The sequence below is a fragment of the Rhinolophus sinicus genome, linkage group LG01 (genome assembly GCF_036562045.2).
Source record: "Rhinolophus sinicus isolate RSC01 linkage group LG01, ASM3656204v1, whole genome shotgun sequence".
In the NCBI taxonomy this organism is placed as follows: Eukaryota; Metazoa; Chordata; class Mammalia; order Chiroptera; family Rhinolophidae; genus Rhinolophus; species Rhinolophus sinicus.
In genome coordinates, this window is record NC_133751.1 from 193,151,634 (window position 1) to 193,173,512 (window position 21,879).

The 21,879-nt window shown below is 48.3% G+C and overlaps 1 long non-coding RNA gene across 1 annotated transcript; it reads left to right on the forward strand.

Annotated features, from left to right (window-relative positions):
• Positions 1-19: 19 nt before the first annotated feature.
• LOC109452652 (uncharacterized) lies at positions 20-17,700 on the forward strand. Its single transcript, XR_002138169.2, has 5 exons — positions 20-856; positions 1,484-1,572; positions 1,882-1,991; positions 7,737-10,229; positions 11,644-17,700. It is a non-coding gene; the product is annotated as an uncharacterized LOC109452652 (long non-coding RNA).
• Positions 17,701-21,879: the final 4,179 nt, after the last annotated feature.

The window sequence follows — 21,879 nt, forward strand, 5'->3', positions numbered from 1 at the left end:
CTCACTGGGTGTCAGGCAGTGGGGAGGGAGGAATCCACCCACTCAGCAGCCTGGGGGCAGGGTGGGGAGGAAAGGGGCAACCTGGGATCTTGACGTCTGGTCCTGGGCTGCCTCCTGGGTCTCTGCAGACAAGCGGGAAGAACTCTCCCTCTGGCCAGGGAGGTGACTTGGAACACTGTGGGGGCACTGGGGCCAGGAGGAGCTGGGCTTGGTTGGAGTCCTGGCTTTCTCCGAGGGCCTCTCTCATCTTTGTCAGATGCCAAATGAGGATAAAATGGAGGCAGGTTGAGCTTAACTTTCCTCCTTGTACAAATTTCAGTCATGGGTGGTGCTGGAGTTAGGGCAAGTCGCAGCCAGCTGGGAGGCTGGGGATAAGGGTTTGAGGGTGGTCCCAGGAGATGGACCAATATATGGCAATGTCCCCATTTGAGTCCCAGGAGCCTGTCCCTCTCTCTGATGGAGGAGTGGGTTGTTTCAGGCAGTTGGGGAGCTGTGATGATCACCTTAAAGGTGTGTGGTGGGCTTGAGGGATCCGGGCCTGCACTTGTCCACAGAGTGAGAGACACCTGTTTCTACCTGTCGTTTGGAGGTAGGTCCAGGTATGCAGGAGCCCCAGATCCCCAATCCTGCTGTGTGTGTGCTGTCCCTACATCTGGTGCCAACAGGATCCCAGCCCAGCTCTGGCGGCTGCCCACCCCTCCTTCTTTGGCATTCCTGGGGCCTGAGTCAGTGTCCGGATCAGGAATGCTGACCCAGCTGCTCTAGTTCCTCTCTCTCCGCCCTTCCCTTCCTCTCCTCCTTTCAGCTTTTTCCATCTCAGTCTCTGGCCTTGGAATGAGAATGGAACAGACACTCGGTAATGGATTACTGGATTTCTTTCTGAAATTATTATTTAAGATTTTATTGGGGAAGGGGAACAGGACTTTATTGGGGAACAGTGTGTACTTCCAGGGCCTTTTTCCAAGTCAAGTTGTTGTCCTTTCAATCTTAGTTGTGGAGGGTGCAGCTCAGCTCCAGGTCCAGTTGCCTTGCTAGTTGCAGGGGGCACAGCCCACCATCCCTTGCAGGAGTCGAACGAGCAACCTTGTGGTTGAGAGGACGCACTCCAACCAACTGAGCCATCCGGGAGCTCAGCGGCAGCTCAGCTCAAGGTGCCGTGTTCAATCATAGTTGCAGGGGGCGCTGCCCACCATCCCTTGCGGGACTCGAGGAATCGAACTGGCAACCTTGTGGTTGAGAGCCCACTGACCCATGTGGGAATTGAACCGGCAGCCTTCGGAATTAGGAGCATGGAGCTCTAACCCCCTGAGCCACCGGGCCGGCCCTCTTTCTGAAATTATTGAACATACTTCCTGTCATCCCTCAAAACCCCTGTCCTGCCTGTGGGGAGGGTGGAGGAGAAGAGAGCAGAGAAGAGACTTTACCCATCCATGTGTGTCTTGCTTGGGTAGTACAGGGGGTGAGTGCAGGTCTCCTTCCACAGGATCCCCATGGCCTCTTCCTGTCTGGTCTCAGAGAACGGAACTTCTAAGGCATAGCTAATGGGACACCTCAAGTGGACCATCTCTGGAGGTGAGCGATGCATTGGACCTGGAAAACCCCCACCCCCTTATGCTCAGGGCCACCTTCACAGCTAAGCCAGAAACAGAACAGGCTCAGCTCATACCATTGCCTTCTCCTGCAGAACTTCATGCTCCCCTCCTCCTCAGACATGGTCCACCTACAGGGCCAGTAACAGGGGCTCCTTTTGAGAAGGCCCGCCCTGATTGCATCACCCTCACTGCATTGGGCTGATAGCCAGTGTTCTGTGTACACATCTCAATGTACATTGGGCTGGCATTTATCTATCTATTCATGTGTGAATATTTTTTAAATAAACAGTGGGCACACTGATGACCAAATTTGTTGACTGGATGTGATGGAAAGCCCATTTTGGAGTCAGAGGATCTGTTAAGATGTATGCTGTACTGTTCGTTTGCCATATGATCTTGGTAAGCATTGTTTGTTTTCTCTGAACCTGTTTCCACAAATGTAAAATGAAGATAAAAACATTTGATGGCAGAGACTGCCAGTTGTCTCAGTATCTATTTTTCTCTTCTTCCTTTAATAATAGAATCACTTGAATTTTAGCTGGAATGTCTGCCTATCATAAAGACAAATTCCCAACCTTCCTTGCAGCTAAAGATGGCCTTCTGACTAAATTTGGCCAATGTGATGGCCAAAAGAAGTGATGTGAGCAACTTCCAGGTCAGGCCTTAAAAGAAAGAAGCATGAGTTCCTCTCTTCCTTCTCCCCTTCTGCTTACTGGAATGCTAATGTGATGGCAGGAGCAAGTGCAGCTATCTTGTACCCAAGATATAAGATGCTTATTAAGGGTTTCAGCGTCACCCTACCAGGTTTGGAATGTCTATAGACTACTATAAGAGAGAGAGATATAAACTTTATTTTTTAAGTCATTCTTAAATTGGGTCTTTGCTACAAAAATCAAACATGTATCCTAACAAATGGCATCAGTTTAGAGACTGGAGAGTAGATAGCAAAGAAAAATATTATATGCTGCTAAGCTGGTGACCATAGTTATAGTACAGCAAAACATGTGGCATGTCTGTCATCCATGATACCTTGGAAAGTAAAGCATATGCTAATAGAGCCTGGAAACACTCATGGAAACACTCAGATTATTGATATACATTGGCTGCTGCTTGCTGCTGTTGGCAAAGTCCTATAAGAGAGATGTACTCAGGCTAGTCATAAGAGGCAGTTTTGGAGAGGCAGGCTTAGCAAGGGCTGAGCCTGTGGTCCCAAACCTTTCTCAAGCACACCCTGTTCAGCAAACAGTGGAAGCCAGCCCAGTGGGCAGAATAAAGAAGTTCTCTTCACCACCAAGCACATTTTTATTTAGATGACCTCAAGGTAGCTACCAGTGTTAGAGAAATAATAGAAAGTCCATCAAATCCAGAACATTCAAGCATGAAAATAATGACACCATTGTCTGTGGCAACTCAAATATGGAACCGGTCAGAAGCCTTCTAAGATTGTTGAGGGAATTGTATTGGCAAAGAAACCATAAATCTGGTCAGCAAGGCCTGGTTTGACACCCCACCCCATCCCCCCAAAGTTATTCTCACTGCCCCAAATCTGCCATAGCAGGAAGAGGGCTGTGAAAGTTTTAAGGTCTACAAAAAGGCAGATGTGTTCTCAGGGTAGCCGCAGAGGATACTGGGTAAGGAAAAACTTCCCAGAGGCCACAGAGTAGAGGAGAAAAGGGAGATCCTCCCAGAGAGCAGAAGCAGGGGTGGCCAGATGCACTGCCCAAGAACTTACCCCACTGTGGGGAAGAGGCTTTGCAATCCCTGCCCAAGTGGATTTAGTGACTGCCAGGTGTTTGCCATTCTAGTGACTGCCAGGTGTTTGCCATTCTTTCCTGAGTAGTTGTTTTAACTGAGTTTATCCTGTTCCTCCCCCACTGTTGTCTATGGGGAATAAGAGGGCCAGATTACCTGCCTTTTGGTTTACAAACACTAGACCACGAAGACTTCACCCACACTTGGTCTGGATAGAATACTGCCTTGCTTCCCTTTGACGGCTGCTAACTGTGCCCTTTGTAAGGAAGGGGTGGACAGATGTTGGGCTCTAGCAGCACAGTATCTACTCTCCTCTTCTTCTACTAGTGAATCCCAACAATTTTAACTAAGGGCAAGGTTATGTTTCCCAGCTTCCTTTGCAGATAGGGTGGCTTTCCGACTAAGCTTGGCCAATGGGATCTGAGCAGCAATGTTATATGCATGCTTTAAGGGTGACTTAGAAAGAAAGGGTTGATTACTGCCTTCCTGTTGACTGGAATTATGATATGATGGTGGGAGCTGCAGTAGCCATTGGAACCTAATGGTGGAAGATGCAGGTTGAATATGATAGACCCTCCCCAATCCCATGCTGACCTGTCTACCTCTGGACTGTTATGTTATAAGGAGAAATAAACCTCTATCTTATTTAAGCCACTCACAAATGGAACCTTTGTTACAGCAGCCAAGCCCCTCTCTAACTAATGCATTTACATTGCGGGATTGGGGTAGGGTTAGCTATGACAAGTGTTTGCACGTACCAGGATGTGTCACATTTGTGCAGTGCTTAATATCTACCAGACACTGCAAAGCACATCGTGTGCAGTATCCCATGGGATCCCTCACCACCCTATGTGGTAAACACTTTTATTATTATAATTTTACAGATGAGAAAATCAGGTCACAAAGAGATTAGGTAACTTGATCAAAATCTCAAAGCTAGTAAGATGGAGCCGAATTAAAACTGTGTTTCTAGACTCTAGCGTCACTCTCTTAACCATTAAGCTTAATGTAAATAAAGCACAGGCCTGACGTGTGATATACGCTCAGTAAGTGTTTACTAAAATTATGACCTCACCATCTGTTTGTCCCCTTAGACCTTCAGCTACGAGACTCTGAAAGCAGGCAGGCATGGGGCTTGGGGGCGGGGACTCTTTACCAGTCATTTCATGGTAGCATTAAGGGTCAGATAGAGAAAGGCTCCAGCTGGGGGTACACCAGCACTGCTTCACACTAACACTATAGCACTTTTCCAGTTGTAAAAAAGAAGCTCTCTGCCCTGCCTCAGCCCTTTGCCTCTCAGAGCTCCCACACCTGCTCCTGCTGCCATCCCAGCCCCACCCATTCTCTTTGGCAGAGCAAATCAGCAGAAGGTACTGGCTTTAGTTGGGAAACAAATACTCTTGGGTGTTTGGTTTTAATCTCTTATCATGGTATCATATTTCTTTGAAACCCTATTTCTTGGCTTGCTCTCAAAACTGGGTGTAATAAGGACAATGGACTCTGACCCTAGGGTGAATTTGGCTATCATCTCTGGATAGCTTATTTTTCTAAGACATGGGGTCGGGATCCTGTTTAAGTGTTATTTTTATATCAGAAAAGGAAAAACAGCTTGAGGAGGCCAAGGGCATAGCCTGGATGGGACCCATTACTGATGGGATCCTCAAGGCCAGAGTGCTTGGGAGACTGTGACACGCAGACACTCTAGCTTTCATCCTGTGTGTGGCTGAAACGAAGCAGCTTCTATGCCAGTGTCCTAAGGACCTGGACAGACCCAGCCAGTTGTCAATGTAATTTAGTCTGCCCCAGATTACTGAGCCCTTTTCTGTGGACTGTTTGAGACTGAAGTGGACAGATGGTGTTTTTATCTACCCAGTATCCATTTTACCCACTTTTGGCAACCCCCAAGTTTCCTTCAGGGAACTACAGTTCCTCCAATCTCAGAGCACACAGTTTTCAGAAAGGCTTAACTGTGGATTCCAGGAAGTATACCTCTGATTCAGACTTAGCCAATCAGGGAATCCCTGGCCACAGTGAGGGGGGCATTGACCTAATTAGTCCAATAGAGGTGAATGCTGGGACTTTTTATGGGAGCTAGTGGGAATCCTTTCCCACTGGATTTGGAGCTGTGATGATGTAAGTGTGACTATTCTGCTACCATGCAGAGTGGAGCTGCCTGAGAATGAAGACAAAACAGAGGGCAAAGGACCACAACATGATGAGAAAGACCAGGTTCTCATGCCATTCACTGAGCTTCAGATCAAACTGTACCTGAAGACCTACCTCTGGGTTTTTCAGTTACATTAACCAATAGAATTTTCGTTTGTTGAGTGCAGTTTGAAATGAGTCTTCTGTCACCTGCAGTTGAAAGAGTTCTGACATGAGAGTTAAAGAAAGAAGACACCTTCAAATGTTTCTGGGGGTGGTGTTCCATCACTGCACTTTACAAAGAAAAAGTGCACATTTGAAAAAGCAATTAGAGTAAATGAACAGGGTGTCAACAGGGGTAGAAAGGTACTTGGAGAAAATATAGTAAAAGATAAATTGGAAGGAGACAAGGTTACTGAAGGAAAGCTTCCTAGAGAAGGTGAGTTGGATATAGAAATAATAATCATGGCAACAGCAACTATTTACTGAGCCCAACTATGTGCTGGGTTAAGCAGTTTACATATGTGTTGGGATAATATTTTGAAATATTAACCAAATTGAGAGGTACTTCCTTCTTCCCTATAGCTCTTTTCTCACTCAAGTTTGACAATTTCTTGTTTATTGCTTTAGGGAAGAAATGATACATGTAAAGAAGGAAAAGCATTGTGGGGACAGAGCAAGGAGTGCAGTTTCCAGGCTCTTGGCCTCACGTGGAAAGGTGCTGGCTCGGGTAGTAGATGGCCATCAGCTGTGGCTAGTCAGCTGTCAGCTGTAACCAGTGAGCCATTGGCCACTAATATAACTGCCGTGGCTATGCTAGCAGTGGATGGTGGCTGAGCTAGCAAGCACGGATTGCGGTTAGCAAGTGGGGTTGGTTGGCAGAGAAGCGGTCGGCAGGTTGCAGGTCATGTGGATCCTGTTTCCTGTGTCTCCAACCCAGCCACCAGCAAGACTATAGTGCAGAGGTATCCAAACTTTTTTCAATGTTTTTTACCAAGGGCCATATGTGGTAAAATACAGAAACAGCCGGGCCACTCACTCGAGGTGAAGTACGTATTGCCTCACCTGGTTTATTTAAGTAAACTAAATATGTTTTTGGAATTTGCTGCGGGCCAATTAAAAATGGATGGCAGACCGCAGTTGGCCCGCGGGCCGCAGTTTGGACACCCCTGCTATAGGGATATGACTCCCCTATCTATGGCTCCGTGGGTGTTCCTTTTTGGCCTCACCGTGTCCTGCGTTCTTATGCGGGGAGCAGGACAGGAGACCCCGCATGACACCCTGCATGACAGCATCGTCTGGTTTTGAGTTTCAAAAGTAAGGCCTCCTGGGAGGAAAATGAATATATTTGGCTTAAACAAGAGATTTGGAAGTTTTGGCAGGCTAGGTTATTCAGAAAACATATTCTACTAAAAATACCAGATAAAATATAAAGAGCAGCCTCTTAAAGGCACTGAAAAGACAAGGGAGTAATGACTTACTAGCTCCAACTGAAAGAGAAACAGGCACACAGTGAAGTTAGTGAGAAAATAAGTGGCTTTGCTCTAGGGTATCTGCCAGTTCAAACAAGAGCCACATGGGATGGCAGGGGCTCAGGATCCACACAAATTGGGAGTACAATAGAAAATCTCACCTATAAAAAGCTGGGAACTCAAAGAACCACACCATCAGAGTAAGTGCAATCCAGAGGCAAACTAGCTCTCAGATCAATTTACAGTCAAGGTTTTCCTCATCTGAATGGTTCAGAGAGGGTCAAACCTTGACCTTAGCTTAACGTGGTCCTCAGTCAGTAATGACTGCAGGTGCCTGGCTGAAGCACGCATAAATGTTCTCTGGAGAAAGTGACCTCTTGCGAAGCCACCAATTTTCCCAACAATATACAGCACAGATTTGGAAATAATTAGATACACGAGGAAACTAGGAATCATGAGCAAGAGCTACCAGAAAAGACAGCAGGACAAAATATGTCCTCTCACACTCTGAACCTCAGCCTTACATGGTAAGTACTTGAGAACTTAGAATCCCAGGTGAGCTGAGATCCTGAATTAAGTGAGACTGAATTTCTCAGAGGACAGGCTGTATCCGTCAGGGTGATTTCAGGCACATGTAATAGAAAACAATTCAAATTGGTTTCAACAAGATGCAGGTTTATTGGTTCATTTAACAGGGCAGCCAGGGGAAGGCTGGGCTTCCAGTTAATTTAATCCAGTGGTTCTGATGTATTTTCTCTTGATTCTCTTTGCTCAGCTTTCCACGAGTGCTAGCTTCAAGTACTGAGGTGGCAGCAGCAGATCTGGGTCCCTTATTGATGCCCAACAAGATTCAGAAGAAAAGAGACCATCTTTTCCTGTACTTTCTTCCCAGAGAAGGAAACATCTTCCAAAAGCCCATGGCAAATTTATCTTTGTATCTCATTAGCCCAATGGAAGCCACATGCTCATTCCAGAACCCTTACCAGGAGAATATGCTTGACTTAGACTAACAGGGCTCATCCTCAACTGAGGTCACTTCTCCCAATTGCACGGCTACTACAAAATTAGGAGGAACGCAGTCGATACCGTATTTCCCTGAAAATAAGACCGGGTCTTATATTAATTTTTGCTCCAAAAGATGCATTTGGGCATATTTTCAGGGGACGTCTTATTTTTTCATATACAACCATCTACATTTATTCAAATACAATCATGTCATCTTCTTCTGGAACATTGTCATAATGTACTAAATGCGTCCGTCTGGCTGACGATCTTAACTGGGGCTTATTTTTGAAGTAGGTCTTATTTTCGGGGCAACACGGTATTACAGAACACCCACAACTATAGTCCTGTCCTTTAGTTGTCCAGTATTCATATGTAACCTCCAAGCTGTGTCACACATGCCTAATAAAATGCACTCAGGCCCTTCTAAAAAAAAGTGCCAAACTTCACCCAGCTCTCTATCCAGGTGCAAACCCAGCATCTCTGGGAGACGTGCAGACCCGCCTATCAAGTCAGTGATGTGCACCTGGGTTTATAAGAAACCAGGTAGGGTGTGAGGTCATTGTTTCTCGTTATGTGAGCTTGGAAAAACTCCGAGCCTCAGTGTCCTCGTGTATTAAATGAGAATAATAATGTCTTCTACGCAGGTTGTGATCCTGATTTAAAATTAAATCATGACAAAAATGAACCAATGAGAACTGTGGATATTCATATCTCACCTGATGACCCTAATAGATGTACCGCACTTGCAGCTGATATGCCAAATTCCTAGAGCTCGAAGTGATACCCCTTTAATTAGTGGAAAGCCTTGTAATTTTCCCCTGGGACTAACCCCTCACCTACCCCAATTCCTTCTAGGAACTTGGGTATGTTCCACACATGGTGAGAGCTATCATGCTAGGCTGTTGTCCCATTACCCTGCTGTCCTCTGCCTTTGCCATCCTCTCTGTTGGCTGAGGCCACCCTCCTACCCACGCCACTACCTGTGCCATTTTCTTACTCCTCTGATCACAGAGCTCTGTGGCTTCTGTCTCCCTCTTTGGCCAACAGAAACTTCCCACCTATTTCAGATCAGCTATTTCAACAGTTGTTCCCACAATCGAGCTGCTGGCCCCTAGTAATACCCTTCCTTCCCCTGTATCAAGCTTTCTCCTTCCCAGGGTCTCAGGGTGTGGTGTGGGGCCTGGATTATTGTCAAGTGCAGTGTCACTTGCCACTGGGCTCACAGCATCCACCAACATCCTAACCCTGCTACCCAGTACAGCAGCCTCGGCTAGATTTCCTTCACACACAGATTTGTCTCATAGGCCCATTGGAGCACTACCATTAGGTCTCTCTCCTCTCTCTCTCTCCTCTCTCTCCTCTTCCCTCCCTCCTTCTTCTCCTCCCCAATCTACCTTTCTCAGAAAATTCCATTCCACCAGCTGCACGTTTAAATGCCAAGAATAGGCCAAATTCAAGTTTTCTCCTTCAGAGCTGCTGGATAGCATGCAAATTTGAGTGGACCTCAGTCCTAAGAAGTCCTACTTTACCTGGAGGCCACAGAGGACCTTTGAGAAGAGTCTGGGCCTCAAGAGAGCTCCTGCTCTGCCCACCCAAGGGATGTTGCCACACTAGCTGTGTGACTTTCAGCAAATTATTTGCTTTTTGTGAGGCTTGATTTCTACATCCCTAAAATGTCTAAATCCGTGCTGAAAGGGAAGTTTATAGCACTAAATACTTACATTAGAAAAGGGGTGAAGAGGAAGATGGGAAAGATTTTTTTTTTTAGTGATATAGAACGATATCTAGGACACATTGTTAAATAGAAAAAGAAAGATACACAGCAGTGGATGTAATATACTACCTTTTGTATAAGAAAAGGGGATTAGAATATGAATCTGTGTGGCTCAATTCTGCACAGAGAAACACAGGCAGGTACATAAAACAATAGAAGTGGTTTCAGAAGATTCGTGTCACAGAAGTGCTTGACTTCTCTGACTCCATCTTGTTCAAGCCTGCTTTGTTCCCCAAGCCTTCAGGCTAATAGCTTCTGCTTAGTCTTGCATACTAACCATCAGAGGAATTCTACTTGTGGCTTAAGGAGATAAAGAAATAATATATTGTTTATCAAAGATTTGCAGGAACTCTGTGACTGGACACACATCAACTAGCACAGTCTTCCTTGGACCCCTGCCGGAGCCCAGATGTCTCTTGCCCCTCCCATTTCCTCTTCCCTTGACGTAAAAGAAGCCTGAACTCTGAACTTTCTTAAGAAGGATTTAAGGTACCACTAGGGTTCTCATCTTGTCAGTTGGTGTCTGCTCAATCGATAAGTCTTTCCTTACTCCAATCTCTGACGTTTTGAGTTTTGGCCTTTCAAAGCATGGGGCACACTGATAGCAGATTGACTGAAGATGAGCTGCAGGATGGGAAGGTAAGACAGTGGGGTAGATTGGAACAAGGTGGAAGCAAGATTTCCGTGCACATTTTGTTATATTGCCCTGATTTTTTGAACCTTATAATGTGCTACCCATTCAAAATAACAAAATATTTTTGTTTTAAAAACTGTAAAGTTTAAAGATAAAAACAAAAATGATGCCTGATCTTCCCACCAGTTAATCCCTGTTGACATTTAAAAATAAGAATACACTCGCATTATTAGAAAATTCCAAAGCAGCATACAGAGGAATAAAATTGAAAAGTAAATCTCCCTTTCCCATTGTCCCAAAGGTAGCTCCTGTTAACAATTTCTTGTGTTTCCTTCCAGAAATGTACCCATTTATAGGATTTACCCTGGTGCACTGTTCTTATTTTCTTCATGCACAGTATGTCTTGACTCCATCACTATGTGTAGGGAGTTTATGTTTTATGGTAAGGAATTGCTATAATGTAGCTAATTTTTTCCCTATTGATGGACATTTAGGTTGTTTCTAGGGTTTTGTTTATTTGTTTTTTTTACTATTACCATTACTGTGCTAATGAGCTGCTTGTTTAGACATCTTGAAATGACAAATTCATTTTGAACTTAGATGAAGTAAAAGTAAGGCATTTGAGTCTTCTGCAGAACATGAGAGTTTTCCATGGTGCTGCATTTCTTTTCCCCGAGTATTTAAAAACATTTTTTTGTTAGAGAGAGAGAGAGAGAGAGAGAGAGAGAGAGAGGGAGAGAGATGGATGAAGAGAGAGAATATGAATTAGTCTTATCTTCAACCCCCAACCCACAGGAAGATGGTGCTGGAATGAAGTGTTGCTTTTGAATACTAGCCAGTGTCTCTAATGGCAATTAGCCCACAGAGCTAAAGTGCCCTGCCCAGAGCTCCCATAGGCCGGGACACCACTTGCCCTGTCCCTATGCAGAGCTCTTTCTCTTGAGCAGCCCTGTCCCTTCAGTCGGTCCCTAGGATTATCCCACCACTGTTTGAAGCTGTCACTTTTTCTGTCTCAACTTTGACTCTTTCTGGGTGGTCTGAAGGGTGCTTTGAATCTGCTCCTTAGGGTCTAGCGCCCTCTGCTGGCCCTGAGGATTCACCACAATCTTTAAAGGACTGCCTGACCTACACTTAACTTAGAGCTCATCCATTTCCACCCCACTGTCATATGGGGAAACTGAGGCAGCAAGTGGGGAAGTGACTTGCTTAAGAACACAAAGCAAACCAGTTCCTCAGACCACAACTTAGGCCTTCTGACCCTTCTTCCAGGACCATTTCCAGCACAGCATCGTTGGAAGGAATGAAGACAGATGTCTGACTGGACTCCCAGGCTAGGAGAGTCTGCCTTCCACACATATCCCCAGGGGTTCTCTGGAGCTCCCTGTCAGGCTGGCGACCGCTGGATTGGAAGGAATGACTGCTTAGCTTGTCTCGTCCACTGCTGTGCTCTGGGGGAGTGGTCCTATTGCCCTTTCTGGGATGTCTCATGTTTCCCTTTAGAGCATGGGTGGGTGTAATACTGCCCTCGGCACACGGGTAGACCGTCTTCCCCAAACACCATCGTCTGCAGGCCCCTTCATGGATTTTGCCATATCCATGTATCACCAAAACTAGTTTACCTGATACTTTTCTTTAGATGTCTCATTTTAACCTTAAAGGTCCAAGGAAATGCATCCCTTTCCCCTAGGTGATGATGTATAGATGCATCTGGATCCTGGGAATTGTCTTGGAGTCCTTGTTGTCTTCATTTAGGCAAGAAGACGTGATCCTCACCCTGAGTTCTTCACTTAGAAAAAACAATTACTGAGGAACGAGAAGTTGGTATCGTTCAGGTACTGATCTGGTGTGTCTTCATGATGTTATCCAATCCTTATTACAGCTCTGTGGGTGGGTATTCCCATCCTTATAGGAAATTGAGACATGGACAACAGGCTAGTTACTTGCCCAAGTTCCCACAGTTGGTAAATGGTTCAGCTGAATTTCATCCCACTCTATTTCCAAAGCCGATTTATGTGATCTTGTTTGTCTTTTGAAATTAAAAGTAAAATGATGCAAAGCTATAGTTAAGAGCTAATGACTGGGGCAGCATATGTGCTATGGAAGGACTCATTGTGCAGGGGGAAGGCAGACAGCGGACAGAAGAGTACAGTGGAGTAGGCCGTGTTATGATAGAGGCATGAGCAAGGTGACATATTCTGGCATATGGGAAGACAGGAAAATCAGAGAACGTGTGGGCCGTAAGTCCAGGGGAGTGGGGACTGAAGGAGAAGATGGGGTGGATAAGAGGGGCATTCCGAGTCCTCCTTTTCTGATACCCTGGGGAATGTTGTTGACCCCGCTGGGCACCCTGTGTCCCCTTCTGATTATTTACATGCCATCCATTAACATTCGCTCCATGGGATCTCTTTTTGAGGAGCTGGCCCTGCCTGGGACCTTCTTCTGGGGTAGAGCGGGGCCACAGTGGAACGGGTGGAGGAGGACGGGGGCAAGGGTGCAGGCAGAAACTGGACTCCTATCCTCACCACTCAGTGACTCTGACCTTGGCCTCAGTTTCCTCATCTGCCAAATATCCCATAGTAAATACTGAGATGGACCGCCTAGGTTCCCCTTCATGAACGGCCTTGCTGTCCAACTCCAGGGAGTGGGGTCAGCAGACAGTCTCCAGCTGTCAGTTCCTTCAGGATTAGCTTCAGAGAACACACTCTGCCCTTCTGGGGGCTGCCCACGTATCTGGTGACCAAGTGAGGTAGGAGTGTAAAGGCCCGGCCATTTCAACCCAGAAAGGAACACTCTGGTGAGCTCTGGTGGGCAAACTCCCTCCAGAGCTCAAGACGCCTATGTTGACGGAAGCTTTGTCAAGCCTGCATTGCAGCCCCACTTTTGGCTCTGCCCAGTCCTGCTCCCTTCCCCTTCCTTTCATGGGTGCTGATTCCAAACAAACCCCTTGTACCCCAGACTCTATCTCAGCATCTGCTTCAGGAGAACCCAATCTGTGGCATATCCGTGTTATGTGCCCAGGACAAAGGAAGCATGCCATCAATTTTGATGAAATGATGCTGGGTACAAATCCAAAATGTGAGAAGTATCCAGCTCCTTGGGACCTACCTTCTGGCCAGTCCTAGATTCTTTTTTTTTTTTTTTTTAATGGAAGCATTGAAGGCAATAGGAAGGTCAGGCTGTGGGGTTCAGTGACAGCTTCTCTGCATGATCTGGTCCTCATAGAACCAGGGCAAACAACTTGAAGACACAAGAGCTGGGGGACAATTGAGGGAGGCTTCTTGAGAGAAGAACGGCACCAAGGAAGATGGGTGATATTTCAGGCACCGCATCATTTTCATTTAGTGGCTCCACAGACATTTATTGAACATGTTACGTGCGAGACCTTGTGCTACAAGAAAGAAAGTTTTGGAGAAAAGCCTCAGGGAATGTCTCTGACCCTGACTGTCCCCAAGGGACATTCCTCAGCCTCATGAGCTTTGGACATTTTCCCAATCAGTTCCCTCCTTATTTGATTTATTTTCACTGAAGAGCTGAAGCCTTGATCATAAAAACAAACTTTAACCAAACAGTAAATAAATAAGCAAAAAACTCCAAGTGCTTCTGTGCCCTTGAAGGACATCAACTATTTCTAAAATTTGTAATCCTCTCCTGATCCTTACTGCTGCATGCACCGTTTCTATTTCCAGGCCTTTATTATAAAAATAACATTTTGGGGTGTGCTTTTTGCCACCTGGAATTATTTTATGGAGACTGTTCCTTGTTTCAATACAATGAACATGTTTGTCATTTTGATGGCTGCACAAAATTCTGTTGTGTGGTCAAATCACACCAGGTTTAACCATACCCTACTGCTAGCTAGGCATTGCATAAGTTTCTAGCTCTTCACTAATAAAGAAAATGTACTTATATGTGCATGCATAGAGTAGGTTCTTTTGTTTCTCTTAAGTAACTTACACTGTGTATCACCCCCAAAGTAAAATCACGCTAAGTATATGGCCAATTTTATTGGCATGCCCTCTAGAAAGTGTGGTCAAATTTATAGCGCCACCAGCAATGCCCAAGGGTTTCTCCCCACCTCTGCCAGTTTTGAGTTTTACACCTTCTAAAATTTTGTTGTTAATTTAACAGGTTGTTCTTCCAGGTTCTCATTTTTAATTTGTGTTTCTCTGTTACCCAGACAACCTTTCAGAAAGTGTTTTCTCTCACCGCACAGTGTCCCGTCTTGCCAGAAGATGGCGCTGTGACTCTGTGCTAGGCTCCCCTAGAAGGAGCCATGCTGTTAGCTGTGCGCGGTGTTTGCACCAGGAGAGGGGATGTTAAGAAATCTCAGGACCCCAATTTCCCACCTGAGTTCAAAAGACCTGGTTTTGGTGACGAGGAGACACCATACCTGCTGAGTTAGCCTTTTCCTGCCCAGCAACATATCTTCCATTCTCCTGAAGTTCAACACAAGACAAGTTTATGAAGTGTCCACGGCAGGCCAGACATAGTTCACCCCCTCCGAAAACTCATAAGCAAGTGGAGGAAAAATATACAAACAAAATCAACTCTAAAGGCAGTATTTCCTATAAGAGAAGTTTAAAAATGCTACGAGTTATGGGGTGGCTGGTTAGCTCAGTTGGTTAGAGCACAATGCTCATAACACCAGGGTTGCCGGTTTGATGCCTGCATGGGCCAGTGAGAGCTGCGCCCTCCCCAACTAGGTTGAAACAACTACTGGACTTGGAAAAACACACTTAAATAAGTAAAAGTTTAAAAAAAAAATGCTGTGAGTTATTGGGAATTGGAGAGATTTCTTCCAACTCTAGGTATGTGGGATCTTGGAGGCAGTGGGAGCTGAGCTAGGCCTGCTGGGGAGTGGAGTGTGAGCAGAACGTGGAGGGGGAAGGAGTGACGGCCAGAGTTTGGAGGCCTGACCAAGAACCACTGTGAGCCTGGAGCTCAGGTGGAGACAATAGGGAAGTTGAGGCTGGGATGACAGACAAAGAGACAAATTGGGGCGGGATCTGAATGCCAAGCTAAGAAGCATGATTTTGTAAGTGAAGGTGTGCCGAAGAAAGAAAATCACAGAGTCGTATTTGTGCTTTGGGAAAATTAGCCTGAGATTTAACTGATTCAGTGATTTCCCTTGTGTGTTCTACGAACACGCTTTCCTCCTCATCTGCCTCTCAGAAGTGGTTGATATGGCTGCCCACTGCCCTCTTCTCCAAATGTTGTCTTTCCTTGGCTCCTGTGAAGCCACAATGCTCTTTGTACCCTCCTGCCTCTGGAGCCCCTCCTCAGTCTCTTTTGCAGGCTCTTCCCCTTCATGCAGCCATTAAACACTGTACTTCATCAAAGCTCCTCTCACTGCACTCTCCCTGGCCGAGCTCAGCCATGCTCTTGGCTTAATTACACCCTCCACCGAGATGACTCACCCAGACCTCCCCTCTGAGCTCCAGTCCCATATATCCAACTGCCTACTCGACAGCTCTTGTTAATATTTCAGAAGCGTCTTTAATTCATGTCCCAAACACCCCCACCCAACCTCACCTATGCTTGTCTTCTTCCGGTGTTCCTTAGCTGAGTAGACATGCCACCATTCATCCTGTTATGCCAGTTAAAAATCTCAGAGGCATCCACCTCCCAAGGATTTGCCACCTCCTTCTTCCTGATTCCTATTTCCAGCCTCTGCCCAAGTCCACTCGACCCTACTTCCTCCACACCAGTCAGAACTGTCTGCTGCTTTCCATCTCCTCCACCATTCACCCAGACTGAAGCTACAATGGCTTTTCGCCTGGGCCACTGTGGAGCCTCCTAACTGGTCTTCCTGCTTCCACGCTGGCTCCTTTCCAATCCACCCTTCACACTGTGATCAGAACCATCTTTTCAAAATGTAAAACTGACCGTGTCACTCACTGTCCCAATAAAATCTCCACAGTGACTTCCTATTGCTTTTTTTAAAAAACCCTTTGATTAATATAGAAAAGAGAACAGAACAAATGTACTGTTGAAGAGCCTTGAAATTAACTGCCATGAAAGGCGACAGAAACTTGCCAGCCGTCCCACTCATGCACCCCTCAAAATAGAGCTGCCTCCTCCCGTCACCTCCAGATCACGTACCGTTCTGACTTTCATGGTAAGCATCTAGTTATTTTTGTCATCCAAGCATGCATCTCTAAATACTATAATTCACCTTTGCCTGCATTTGTTTTTTATTTATATGTCTGTTAGTTCTCCTTTAATCAAGAAGTCCCCCTCCATCTCTTTTTCTTCCCTCTTGCAATATACTTGTCTCGTAGAATTCCCATTGCTTTCAAAATAAGAAAAAAATTTCCTTCCATGCCTGTAAGGCTTTACTTGGACTATCACCCAAATACCTCCTACCTCAGCTCCAACCAAGCTGCTTGTCACTCTCTTTTCAACCCCGTGCCAATACTGATTTGGTGCCCACACACCTTCTCCATATCCCCAAAGGGCTTTCACCAAGGCCGTTCCCTCTGCCTGATAATGCTCTTCCCTGCCTTGTGTCTCCCAGTTAACCCCAACTTATTTTTGTACCTCAGTTGGAGCATTCCCTTCTCAGAGAAGACTTCTCACTTTTCCTGACTTGGCCAGTCCCCCCACCAGAGGCTTTCATTGTGTCCTCCCTCCCTTGTCCACAGCACAGGTCAAGGTTGTGGTTTTCCATTTGTTTGTGAGATGACATGATTAATGACCGTCAGCTCCATGAGGATAAAAGTTATGTCTGCTTTTGCTCACCACGGTTTTTTCTCCACTATCTAGCAGGGTGCCGGGCATGTAGTAGGTGTTCGATTAAAAATGTGCTGACTGTTACTCCGGGAGAGATAGCCAGCAGCACCAACATGATTAGGAGAGAGTCTGAGTCCGGATCCCTCCGAGGTGAGAGACGACACAGCAGGGAGAGGTGGTATCATAAATGGAGCGGTGAGAAGAGGGTAGGGGCTCCGCCCAGAACAGCCAAGGACATGGCAGGGTCCTTCTGCTCACATACCATCCATAAGGCAGGAGCTGGGCCCGGACTGGGAAAGCTGGAGAGGCTCCTGGGCCCTACCATTTCCATTTGGGGCCACTGGGGCTGAGCTAAGTGAAAACAAATGTTCGCTGGCTTTTTCCAGCCCAGTCCTAGTGGGCCAGCAGCCCCACCCTCTCAGCCCCTTCTTCCCCATGCCCTCATTTGAGCTCTCCCTGCACCCCCGTTCTTTCTCCCTTTGACTGATGGGGTGATTGGAACATTGAGGGCATGGAGAAGGTTGATTGGAAGATGGGAGGCAGGTGGGCTCTGTGGGGAACTGGGGCATGGGTGGGGGTTCCCTTAGACAAAAGCCCAGAGGGAGTCTCAGAAAATTTGGCCTGTGAGGCAGGGACTAGGCTGGCTGAAACTGGGACATTGGAATTCCCACTGTCTCAGCTGGGAAGGCACAGTCTCATGACTTCAGGTGGGCCGGGGCAAAGCTGAAGTAGAGGCATCTGGGGTACAGAGGGAGAGGAAAGTGAGTTTTCTCTTTTTTCTTTTTTTCCTCCCCTCCATCTCTCTAGAGCAGGGGTTTCCAAACTGCGGCCCATGGGCCAACTGCGACCTGCAATCCATTTTTTATTGGCCTGCAGCAAATTCCAAAAATATATTTAGTTTACTTAAATAAACCAGGTGAGGCAATACGTACTTCACCTCGAGTGAGTGGCCTGGCTGTTTGTGTATGTTACCACATATGGCCCTTGGTAAAAAACGTTGAAAAAAGTTTGGACACCCCTGCTCTAGAGGGTTGGCCTTTCCTCTGTTCTACTGGGACCCAGAGACCCAAGGCCCTTAGGAATTCTCAAGTCCTGTCACCATCCTAAAGGACTAAGAATTAGGTTCCATTGCTGGGGAAGGAGGGTGGGAGGGCAGTGGGGAGGGAGGGAGAGAGGGACGGAAAGGGTCACAGGCCCAAATTCCTGGGCTCCTGCAGTTTCAGTCATTCTGAGAAGCAAAGAAACAGAGAAATTGATTTAGAGACAGACACAAATAGAGACCAAATTATAGAGAGACAGGAAAAGACATGGGAAAGACTTGGAGAGAGAGAGAGAGAGACAGAGAGACAGAGACAGAAAGAGAGAGAGAGAGAGAGAGAGAGAGAGAGAGAATCCGACAGAAACAGAGGGCTCTGCTTGTGCCTGCAGCGATTCTGATGTTATCTTTCTCCAGCTGCCTCTCTCTCCCCCTCCGCAGTCCCCATCTCTGCCCCTCCTTCCTCTCCAACCCCACAGCCAGACACCCATGTCTCTGCTTCTCACCTCTCTTTTGAGCCAGGGCCTAGAAGTGGAGTTAACAGGTTCTCGGGACTTAAGGCAGAGAGATGGGGGAAGAGTGGAGGGGGCTCAGTGCCCAGAGAACAGAGAGCTAGGGATCAGAGTGGCACCCCTCCATTCACCATGCCTCTGTCTGGGCGGCAGTGTTTCCGTTCCAGTCTTCTGTGACTGTTCCTCTACATGCGCGCCTATGCAGAGGTGGTGTGCATGTGTGTGCGTTGGGTCTGCACGGAGGCAGGCATGAGTCTCATCCTGAGCCACCCCATCTGTGTGTCCATCCATACCTGTGGGTGAAGGTTCTTCAGCATTGTTGGAGGAGGGGAGGGTGTCCTGTGGTTTCTGTGGGGTTAATTGGAAGCCTGTGCCAAGCTGTGTGTGTGTGGAGGGGTGAGTGTGCATGTGTGTGCATGTACCTTGGACTGTCTTTGTGTGCCTCTGTCTCTCTCCTGGTCCCGCAGTCCTGCTCCTTGCAGAGTTTTCTAAGGTGATAGCGGTGCACTGAGTCCTCAGGAATTTCTAAACTCATCTCTCTGAAGGTTCAGAGGGTATAAGGGCAGAAGTCATTGCTCTGGCTCTGCCCAGATGCCAGCCAACTCCTAGATGGGGGTGCAGAGAAGGCAAAGGGGAGTGAACAGAGGCAACGTTGCCCTTGGAACCCAGGCCCTGGGAATGGAAGGTTCAGGAGGCCTGTCTATCACAGATGACAGGCCACACCTCCCCTGCCCCAGAGCTTCTGCAGGCACCACTGGGCTAACTGATTCTGGAACGGGACTCTGGGATGGGAGGAGAGAACAAGGAATTGGGGAGTCCAGGGATGGCCAAATATTCTGCAAGATCTGACCAGAGAGAGTACTGTGGGAGGGGTGGGGCCATCTGTGTGTGTTTTTAGGAAAGGTGGGGGGTGGGGGCAGAAAGGCCGCCTGCGGGGGAGAAGGCTTCTTGGCAAACTCCCCAGTTTCCTGAGCTGATCCCTGCTCCCTGCCACTGCTCCCAATTCTGTTGTTTCAATAACATCATTTTTATTCACCCCACCGAGAGACTATGTCTTAGGAGGGGGAGGTGAGGGGTAGGGCCAGGGCATGAGGGGGTGGTAATGGAGAGAGGCTGGGGTCTGGAGGCAGCCAGGACTAGACTTGGGGCGCTCCCTCCTCAGGCAAAGGCAGGGCGGTCCCAGAGCCCTGGTCCCCTGATGACAAAGACAAATACATTAAAATTCTTGCCTCGGAGAAGAATGCAGGATAGGGAGAGCATTTCATAATCTGCAATAACAGTAGCAGGGTGGGGGCAGGGGGTTCGGAACCCAGGCAGTGGCTGGGAGGAGGGGCTGGTCATTAGCCACCTGCAGCCTCCAGGGACCCCCACAGAGCCCCCAGCCTCCTGTTCAGCACCATCTGGCCTGAGTGTGTGCCCACCCTGGGCATGTCTTTGTGCAGTGCCTGGAGTTGACATTGCCCTGCAGAAATAGCAACTGTGTACAAAATTAATAGGTGCCAGGATATGGGTGGCATCTTGATGCTATGAATAGTTAGAACTAAAAGGGACAGCACTTGGGCCATCACTTGCTCTCCTCACTATCTCCTTCAGCCACCAGCACCCCATCCCACAGTCCCTTCCGCTTCTCTAGAGCATCCCAGCCCCTCACCAGACCCCTCTGTACCCAGGGATTAGACTGACACATCTTGGACACCAAAGCCCTGGTGTGGGGCTCCCAGAAAACCCGGGGGCTTCCCTAAGCGCCCAGACTAACATATCTGCACTTCTTTTCTCTTCTCCGCTTGCTCACCCTTCCTTTCCCAATCTGCCTCCTCCTGTGGGGTAGATACCCATGGTCTTTTCTCACCTCCCCTTGCTCCCCAGTCTCATCCTGATCCACTCGTCTCTACTCTCTGGGGAATCAGAATCTTGCCTTCTCTCTGCTCACCAGGAGAGGTTATCTTTCTTGGAAATGGCCTTACTCCCCAAGTTAAGGGGCTCCCCCATTCAAACCACCAGGAGTTTTCCTCTGGGAGCCTGAGGTATCTGCACCTCCGGCGTGAGTCCCTCGATCTGTCCTCCCCAGCCCAGTACACCCTAAAGGTTGATGGCCCCTCTAGATGATGATGCTGCAGAGACAGGCCCTTGCTGTGAAATGTCCTACGCCACCTGTCCCTCAGCACCCCTGGGTCAAGTGAGGCTGGAGGGAAGGAGCAGGGACTGCCAGTCCGCTTGCGGTGATGAATGGAGCTGTCCCTCCTTCCCACGGAGCCTTTGATCTCCCCCCGCCCCGTGGGGAGGGCGCCAGGGGCATCAAAGACATTTTTGTGGCATTAGAGAATCAGATAAACGCCATCTCACCTGCAGCTGGCTCTCCCACCCGTTCTGGCCCCGCCAAGTTGGGGAAGCAAGGTGAGGCAGGTACCCACGGATACGTGAGGCCCGGCTGCAGCGAGTTCTCACCCCTCAATCTCTTGTAAGTCTGCAGCCTCGACTCTATCTCTCGTTTACACGTGTGAGCGCTTGAGCGCAGGCCATCAAGAGGTTTCTCTTGCTGCCTAATCTCCCCTCCGCACCCGCCTCCGCTCAACACGGGCTTGAAGAGGCGGGGTGGCTGGGGAGCAAGAGTGGAGGCCTAGGGCTTCCTCCTTTTCTCAAGGAAAGACTGAGACAGGGGCGTGCGGCGCGGAGGCGGGGCCCGGTAAGAGGTGACCCCCTCCAGAGTCCGCCCGTACGACCATAGAGTTCGACAGACACCACTCCCGGGAGCACCCAGCGCCCCAGGCGGACTTCCTCTCTTGGCCCCCGCTCCAGCATCGCCCTCCGCACCGCTACCCCCCCAACTCCCTCATTCCTGGGAAGTTTTCTCTCTTTACAGTCAACAAACCTGTCAAACGTCTCCCTTCCAGCCCGTCCCCCATTCCTCAGCTCTTCTTCCTTCCCCCTTCACCCCGCTCCACCCTACTTTCCCGCCCCTCCTTGCCCCCGACTCCGCGCGGCGGCGGGGGGCTCCCATTCCCGGAGAGGCGAGGTGAGGGGGCGAGGCAGGCGGGTCCCGCAGCCACGAGCGCGCTCGGGCCCCGCCCCGGGCCCGAGCTCCCGCCTTCCGCCGAGCTCTGCGCCTGCCGCCCCGGGGCGCGCGGCTCCCTCCCGAGAGTCCCGCCGCCTGACTGTCGCAACTGCCACCCCCACGGCCTCCCTGCCCCCCGCCCCCGCCCCGGCCCCGCTCCCCTCCCACCCCCG